Below are 9,850 nucleotides of genomic sequence, written 5' to 3' on the forward strand. Positions count from 1 at the left end.
GACTATCAGCTCTGTATCCACCTGACTTCTCCTCAACGCAACTGATGGTCCCAACCCCATTTATAAGGCAAGAAATCCCACTTATTAAACCTGACAGGGCACACCTGTGAAGTGAAAACCATTTCAGGGGACTACCTCTTGAAGCTCATCAAGAGAATGCCAATAGTGTGCAAAGCAGTAATCAAAGCAAAAGGTGGCTACTTTGAAGAACCTAGAATATGACATATTTTCAGTTTCACACTTGTTTGTTATGTATATAATTCCACATGTGTTAATTCATAGTTTTGATGCCTTCAGTGTGAATCTACAATTTTCAGTCATAGTCATGAAAATAAAGAAAACTCTTTGAATGAGAAGGTGTGTCCAAACTTTTGGTCTGTACTGTATATATATATATACCTATACCTGACGAAGGAGGTCCTGGAAGCCCCGAGTCCAACTGGTGCACCAAACACCCAGCTCAATACACCTTGCCTCCAGCTGTATCACTCCAGCTCGGAGACACCGAGTGATGGACACCCCACTGAAACCAACCAACTTTCCAACCCTAGTAGTCCAGCCTCACCAATTGAGGCCCTCCCATCCACAAACACCAAGCCCTACCACCGTCTTCCAGGACCACCTACCACCACAGACGTGCAACTTGACCTTCTACCTCAAGCTTGCGCGCCCCTCCACACCGCCAAAGCTCGCTCGATCCCCCCTTGCAGACCTAACGACCACAGATCAATGCCCACTGCATTGAGGTGGACCCCGTCCGTCCTCCAAAACTCACCCACGCCGGGCTCTAACTCAAAATGTCGTACCACAACCGCCCCATTCCGCGCCACAAATTTTCCAACCGCCCTGTTAACTTTAATACAGGCCTTTTTTATCCTCTCCACGCCACGCCAACGCCGTCTAGGAACGATGTCCAACCACACCACTACCATCCCGGGAAACAACGACCACAACCGCAACAGGTCAAACTTAATATCCCGGATTAATTCTCTCACCAGCTTCATGCCCAAGTCTTTCCCTCCAGCATGCAGCACCAATACATCCGGAGGCCGGTCCAGCTGCACAAAGTGGTGGACCTCGCTCAAACCCCCCCCCACAACATACCTCGGTAACTCAGCCACCGGATGGCCGCCGCCTCCCTGTCAAAGCCCAGCTGACGACCGTTCGGTCGCACATCGGCCCATAACGCACTCCAAAAAATGAACGAATGCCTGATAATCCACACCAGGGCCGGGGGAACACCTGAAACAAAACAAACATACCAACCACATTAATGCCGAAGCCCGCAAACCACACCCTTTACAGACCGCCCAAACGCACATAGGATCGGAACCTACCCGATTCCCACCGACCTATCCTCTTAATAACCTCCTCACTCATACCCCGACGGGCTGCCTCTGTTGCCGCCCCAATCCAGAACGAGTGACCCGTGTAACACCGCGAATCAACACCCTATTCCCTCAAGCACCTCTTAAAAACCACCAGGAACTGGAATCTGGATAAAAAGGACCCATCCGCATGCCGCAAAAAGGGGCCCGCCCCTTCTCCTATACCCAAGCGATACTCCTGCAGGCAAACGACCGGACACATCGAGCATCCCGGCTCTGCAAACACCACACCCTTGCCCCTCCTGATCCGTTTTAGACCTACGTATCTGGACCACCACCCTGTCATGGAAGATATCCACAAACTCATCCCGCAACCCCCCTGACAAACTAACGCTCCTACTCACTAATTCTCCCAATTCTCCAAATTCCGCCTTGAACAACCTTACCTCCCCCCGAGAGCTACAGACAACCTCCAACCGCCCCCCAAGATTCAACAACAACTCGAACGACACCGGCCGACGCCTATCCTCAGTCCGCCAACCCCTCCGCCAACCCTTCAACACCTGCCGAACCAAAAAAGCCAGCAGCTTGAAACCAAAAGCCAATCCCGAAATGCACCTATTTACCTGGGCCTCCGACCACCCTTCTTTTTTCCATCCCAAAAACAACACCAAGGGGACTTCACCCGCATCCACCCCTACTCCCAGCATGCCACACCAACTCACCCAGCCATCCCAAGCCTCGTCGTACGCTGACCACGTACCGGCCATTAGGGAGGCCCTAAATAGCCCACTCACATTACCTCCAAGATCTCCTACAGCAGCCCCGGACACTCCAACCCGGCGACCTCTGCCTCTGGCGCCACCTGCCGAAAGTGCTCCCACTGCGAATGAGAGAGCATCCGCAATACCGTTAGAGACCCCCGGCACATGAACCCCTACCACCCACACATTCAACGTTAAAGCGAACCTTTCACCAGGATTTCACCTAATAAACTATTACCAGTACCTTATAGATTATCCTCATTCTGTTTAAATGCATTCTTGTCCCGCTTTCCTGGGATGTATATTGATGAAAAAAATGACTTATAAAGTCCTTGTCTCCAGCTCCTGCAGTCACGCTAGAAGTCAAGGGGGTAGCCCTTCCCTCACTCCGGGCTGTAACTCCCCTGCCCTAACGCCTCCTCTAACTAGTGTAACTGACACCCGGCTCAGTCGCCGGGACCGCGCTTGTACTGGCGGTGCATGCGCCGTTGGTCTCAGCAGCAGTGCGATCCCGTCTATCGCGCGGACTGAAGCGCGATCCTGTAAGTGAATTGCGCATGCGCCGTCCGTCCCCGATGCCTCCCTGTCTTCTCTTCAGGCGCGCGCACCACTGCCCGTTGCAGTAGACCCCAAAACCAACTCCCCCCGCCGCGTCAGAAAACAAATCAAAATCCACACTATCCACCGCATCCCCCAAAACCAACGCCCTCCCGTTGAACTCTGACAAAAACCTAGCCCACACTTCCAAATCCCTTTGCAGCTCGCACTCCAACCGAATGAAGTAATGCACCGCCGTCGCGCCCGCGGTCGCCGCCGCCGACCGCCTGCAAAATATTCGGTCCATGGGCATAATGCGACATGCAAAATTTAACTTCCCCAACAACAATTGCAAATCCCTCAAACGAATCTTAACCGACCTACCGCCCTGTCGACCTCTGCCCGCAAATCCCACAACTTATCCTCCGGCAACCTACACTCCATTGCCACCATGTCCAAAACAATCCCCAAAAAACTCAACTGCAAGCGGTACCCCAAAGGACGCAAACACCGACTGTAACATAGAAAGCAACAGATGACATACCCGCGAATCCGCCGGACCCAAGCACAAAAAATCATCCAGGATTCCCCCCCTCTCGGCTTACCCCCTCAGAAACATCTGGACGCCCCATCAGCCCCGCTGCAGGAAGTGCACTCGTGCTTGAACTTGCACTTCGCCCCGAATTTACAGTTCCCTTAATTAAAAAGGAAGCATAAACCCTTCGCCGCAGCCGTTGACATCCCCGACTGCCCTGCCCCACTACCTGCGTCCCCCCGAAAGGACTGCCCCTGCGACTTTTCCCCAATGACGCTTGCCAGAATGGCAAATGCCTGCAGCCAGTTGGAGAAGGTACGCGGAATCAGCCGATACCTGCGTTTCTCATGCTCCTCTTTTTTCCTGTCCTCCTGCCGCGCCCTATCCAAGTTAAATCTCTCCAGGGACAACAAGGAGAAAATCTCTATATACTGCCCCTTCCAAATGCGCTCCTTCGCCTTCTGCTTCAAATGAGCCCCCAATGGGCCCTCGAAAGATACATATACTTCCCCTTGCGCCGAGTCATCCACTTTCCTCCGCTCCCCTTCGCCCCCCGCTTGGGTCTGCACCGATACCGACTCCCCTCCCACACACCAACGTACTAGCAACCCCCTGGCCCAACCCTCACCGGCACCGTAGGGGCCCCTCCCTCCCCCCAAGAGGGCAACGGAGACAATCCTGCTCCCCAAGACCAGCAACCCAACCCGCCAAGCTACCCAGCAACTGACTCAGCCCCCCAACCAATTCCCCGTGGCTCCCCCCTTCCCCCACCCCCCCAGGGGTGCTAACTACCGCATGTGAAGGTCCCACAGAGGTCTTATCTGGCTGCCCGGGCGCTGTGAACCCCGCAGCCATCATTCCTGACTCCAGCCGATCCATCCTCAGCGACGAGACGTCCTCCTGCGCCGATACCACTGCTGACCCGGATCCCCGCACCCCAGCCTCCACGGTGCTGGGTGTGCATGACGATGGTGAAGATGGCTCCTCCTCCCGTTGCTGCCTGCCAGTGCTTGCCGCGTCTTCCTCTGTGTCCCAAGGCCTGGGCCCCTGCCGACCAGCTGCCAGCCCAGCCTCGTGTCCGCACTGTCTCTCGCTCCCCCGCTGCGCAGGCCTCCCCTCCCACGCTCGGGAAGGCAGGGGGCGGAAACCCCTGCCCTGCTCTGAGCTCCGCCGTACTGAGGGATTCCTCCTGCGCCGGGAGGCTGACACTGGAGCTTTAGCTGTGCCTCCCCGGCGCGGAGGGTCCCTGGACGGGCTCCCAATCTGGCGCAAAGCCCGTGGGGTTTCGCTCGGGCTAAGGCGCGCCGGCGGCCGTACCCGCCGCGGCCCTTTGCCCTCCGTTGCCGAGCTGGACGTGCCCGCTGCCTCCCCACCAAGCAGGCCCGACACCTATGCCTCCAACCACTCCGGGCCGCACCACTCTGCCGTCTCCCTCAGCCTGTCTAAGAGGCCCTCCATCGGTCAGGTAAACTAGCTTTTTCTACCTCAGCTTTTTCTACCTAAAATGGCGCCTGGGTTCCCGCTTCACTCCTTTAAAAACCCTAAAGCTTCACCCCTTTTCCTTAACCCAACCTCCTCCCCACCTAACATCTCACTGCCCTCATCTAGCCTGCGACTTCCCCTGATGTTTCCTCGTCCCCAAAACCTATCATGGCAGCCTCCCTTTAGGCTGTCGCTTTAGTACAGCTGCACTGAATTGCTCCAGGGTTCTCTACAGTTGCAGCCGTTTTGTGCAAGGATGTATGGTCTGTGCATTGAAGAACCCTGGACAAGTGGTGAAGACTCCAAGCAAGCACACCCTAGGCCTCTTTACCCGTTTCAGAGACTGCAGATAGACTACATACATCTACCATAGGTAGGATTGTATGAGTTTGTTCTTGTGTGTGTTGATCTCTTTTCAGGGTGGCCGGAAGCTTATCCCGTGTCTAAGGCCAATGCAAAGAACACAGCAAAGAAACTGGTCAGTGAACTGATATGCAGGTATGGTGTTCCTGAAGTTGTTGAGTCAGAGGTTCCCACTTTACAGGTGAAGTGATAAGAGAGGTTATGCAAGCTTTAGGGGTGACCCAAGCCTTCCATACAGTTTACCACCCACAAAGCAGCGGCCGTGTTGAACGCTTGAACGGGACAATAAAACTGAAAATTCAGAAAGCCATGCAGGAAACAGGTAGACCATGGACAGAGTGTTTGCCTCTAGCCTTGTACTCAATAATAACCACACCAAACAAACAGACAGGCTTGTCCCCCTTTGAGGTATTGTTTGGTAGTGCCCCAAGGCTAGGATTGTATTTCCCTCAACAGTTGCAGTTGCAGGCTGACAGTATTGTCAGTTACATGAAGGCCCTCACTGAAAGGTTAGATTACACTCATAAACAAGTGTTTGCTTCCATTCCAGACCCTGATTCAGTAGAAGGTACACACAGTCTTGAGCCTGGAGATTGGGTGGTGATAAAGAGGCACTTGAGGAAAACCTTTGAGCCCAGATGCGGGTGGGATAAGCAGATGTGGGATAAGCTAGTAGTAGCAACAGATTATCTAGATGACCAGATATGGGATGTGTTAGGGCCATAGGCCTTGTAAACCAAACTAACCATGTACAATCTCAGTTAATCATAGTCACTAACCAGCATACTTTAGTTCTGAATTGTCTCACTGCCAGAGAAGGAGGAATGTGTCAAGTGATAGGACCAACCTGCTGTCATTACATAGATCCACAAGGTAACCTCCAGATAAGGGCAGGTATTGAAAAGATGAAAGAAATGAGAGATAAGTGGTTGGATGAACATAGTGCGGATAAAGATTCTTGGTGGTCAGACACTTTCTCTTTCTTGAACCCAGCAAATGGATTCAAAAATATTGGTGGATGGATTGTGGGCATAGTGCAGGGGATAATACAGATTTTGTTGATTATTGCACTTATTTACATTGTGATTAAGCTAGAATTAATGTGCTTGAGTAAAGTGTGTAACAAAACCAGTAGTAGGAGAGATTATTTAAATGTATTGAGATTATCCCTCATGCAGGTAGGGATATGCAGAATCTGGGAAACCAGCAGCAAAGGGATATGTCCGGCTGAAGTATGAGTACCTGTTGCCTGCAATGAGTGAATATCTCAAAATGGGGGAATTGTGAGGGATTGCACCTTCATTTTGTATCCTGGGTTCCATTTTACTTGCTGGTTTATTTCAGGTCAGAATTGAGAATTGCTGAGCCGTGTGTATTTGAGACAAACAAAGTTAATTGCTTATTAGTTCTCAGAAGTATGTGTGCCTGATGTTTTAGGCTACTTTCACACTAGCGTCGGGGTTCCGCTTGTGAGCTCCGTTTGAAGAGTCTCACAAGCGGCCCCGAACGCATCCGTCCAGCTACCAATGCATTCTGAGTGGACGCGGATCCGCTCAGAATGCATCAGTCTGGCAGCGTTCAGCCTCCGCTCCGCTCAGCAGGCGGACACCTGAACGCTGCTTGCAGCGTTCGGGTGTCCGCCTGGCCGTGCGGAGGCAAACGGATCCGTCCAGACTTACAATGTAAGTCAATGGGGACGGATCCGTTTGAATTTGACACTATATGGCTCAATTTTCAAACGGATCCGTCCCCCATTGCCCCATTGACTTTCAATGTAAAGTCTGGACGGATCCGTCTGAAGCTACTTTCACTCTTAGAATTTTTTCTACAATATAATGCAGATGGATCCGTTCTGAACGCAAGTGTGAAAGTAGCCTTAGGAGTACAAGTGGTACTAGGTACTTTTCAAGGACGAATAACTGAGGGCTAAGATAAGGTTTTTTGTAATCAAATGTGCTTGACTTGCAAGCATCAAAAAGAAGTTATTATTATTAATCATGTGATGCTTACGTAAAATGACGATATCTGTGTTTGGCTTGAGTTCTAGAAGAAGGGTATAAATATTTTGTATCCGCCCAATAAAGATGAGAGAGATCATTCTGATACAACCTTGAGCCTGTGTCATTTATCTCTCCCAAGTATACTCGTATTTCTATCTGATTTGGACCCCAGCAGATCATAGAAGTAGGAGCTTTGCCCTAACACAGGCGAGGAGGCTAAAACAAATGATGATTTTATTGAACAACAAGATATAGCGGCCAGCAATCGACAAACGGCAAAAACAGTATTAACAAGTTTACACAGAATTACAGGCAGAATACTTGAAACGGGATATAATAAATGCGTTCCTACCAGCAAACACATAAAAGTCCATGCTACACTCCACTAGTATAATCCTGTCTCTCCCCCCCCCCCCCGCCCCCGCACTAGCGGGGCGAGTTTCTGCAACGTTCTGACTAAAGCTGCCTGCTCTATGCCCTACCGCAGATAGGCACCGGTGCCAAACTCACAGTTCTGGAGGTATCTGTGGTGTAGTCTTTTCCCACGAGGTGGATGCTTGTCTTGTCCGGTGTGTGAAGGCAGATGTCCTCTGGCTCCTCATGCCGACGCTTGCTGGTCCTAACGCGTGGCCTTTACCTCGCTCTCTCAGGGATGCAGCTGCAAATCTTCACATTAGAGTTCCCTGTAACTCTGTGTCAGGAACAGTCAGCGTTCAGAGCATAATCAGCCAGGCCCTGTGTCTCATCATCAGTCTCTACTTGGCCTTCTCACATGGCAGACAGTCTCTATCCCTCTCAGGGCACACACACACCTGCTCTCTCCCAGGAAATTCCTCTCTAAACCAACAAAACTTTAGCTGCTGTACAAAGACACAGCGACATCTGGTGGCTGGAAGTAATCATCGCAATCCAGGAAACCTTATTATTGCAAATGTCTGTGCAATGAAAAGTATTCTAGGGGCTGACCCCTACATGCCTCCCCACTTTAAAGGTGGCCGTCCTTGGCCTTGCTATATAGTCCATGAAAAAGGAATGGTTAGTACAATCTCTAAACGTCAGTACAATATTGTCCCAAATACATACAGGTAGGCCAAATGAACTGATCGAGTACCTGTTTTGGTGGAAGAAAGCAAATCATTAGCATTTTCAAGTTCTCGCTCAAATTTAGGGATTCTTTTGCCAAGGTCTTTCTCAATTTGACATTTTGCAGCTTGCGTTTCTCCCAGCTGATCCTAGAGAGATGCATTATTATTACCGGCTCCTTTTAGGAGTTTATGCAGTTCCTCTACTGCCTAAGTCATCTCCACACTTTTGGCCTCAGAACCACCCTGACTCCTATATGCTGGGTCATGCACTCCCTCCTGCCCCTCCCCTGCCTCGCAGGCTGATTTTAATCAGATTGTGTATATAGTCTGCTCAGCATGCATGCTGGTACTTGTAGCCCCTGGATTCAATGAAGGCCATTTTGGCTCCACACAGACGTAAATCAAGGGGGCCCAGCATGCATGTGGGACCTGCACTCTCTGGATCCATGGTCGCAGTTATGGCACCCAACAGGTGAGTTTTAGTGTTAGGACCTGTCTTATAGAGGTCGCCTTGGCGTTCGGCAGACGGGCTCAAATGATTTTGTACAAAATGTATTTGCTAAGCATCTCTAAGTTATTAGCATAGTATTTGCAATGTAATATACTTTTGTACTCTACTTTTGGTTTGTAGTGTGCTGTTGCACCTTGTGTTTGTCAGATGTATATTTGCAGCCACAAGCAACGTGCACCTGCGTATTGGGATGAGCTGCCCCCCCCCCCATTTTGTGTTTCTAGTGTTATATATAGGAGTAGTGGCTGACTCCTATATGCTGGGTCGTGCACTCCCTCCTGCCCCTCCCCTTCCTCGCAGGCTGATTTTAATCAGATTGAGTATATAGTCTGCTCAGCATGCATGCTGGTACTTGTAGCCCCTGGATTCAATGAAGAGCATTTTGGCTCCACACAGACGTAAATCAAGGGGGCCCAGCATGCATGTGGGACCTGCACTCTCTGGATCCATGGTCGCAGTTATGGCACCCAACAGGTTAGTTTTAGTGTTAGGACCCGTCTTATAGAGGTCGCCTTGGCGTTCGACAGACGGGCTAAAATGATTTTGTACAAAATGTATTTGCTAAGCATCTCTAAGTTATTAGCATAGTATTTGCAATGTAATATACTTTTGTACTCTACTTTTGGTTTGTAGTGTGCTGTTGCACCTTGTGTTTGTCAGATGTATATTTGCAGCCACATGCAACGTGCACCTGCGTATTGGGATGAGCTGACCCCCCCCCCCCCTTTTGTGGCCTCAGAACCATCAGCAGCACTCTTATAGAGATTACAAAGTTTAATATTTGCCTCTTTGAGTTTATTCATCTGATCTTCAGCTTGTTTTTGCTTACTTTCAGACTTTTAACCTTTTCCTCTAGTCGAATAACCTCATCTTCTTTGTTTCCCAGAGATCCTTTAAGTTCTAAGATTTCATTTCCCTTCTGTCTCTGAACAGATAAAAGTTCATTGGTTTTCGATCGCAGTTCATTGTTCAGCCAAGTGCTCTGGATTTGCAGAAGCTCCTTTTCTTGCTCCAAGCGCTTCTCACGATATTTGATAGACACTTCTGAGGACTGTAACTCATCCAGCTTTAACTGCAGCTCCATCTTTGCAGCAGTGGCATCTTTCAGTTTTTCACTAAGACTAGGGTTGAGCGAACCCGAACTGTAAAGTTTGGGTTCATACCGAACTTTAGTTTTTTTTGTACCCGGACCCGAATCTGAACATTTTCGTAAAAGTTTATGTTCGAGTTTGGTGGTGTAGGGAT

This window comes from Bufo bufo, chromosome 9, assembly GCF_905171765.1.
Source record: "Bufo bufo chromosome 9, aBufBuf1.1, whole genome shotgun sequence".
NCBI lineage: Eukaryota > Metazoa > Chordata > Amphibia > Anura > Bufonidae > Bufo > Bufo bufo.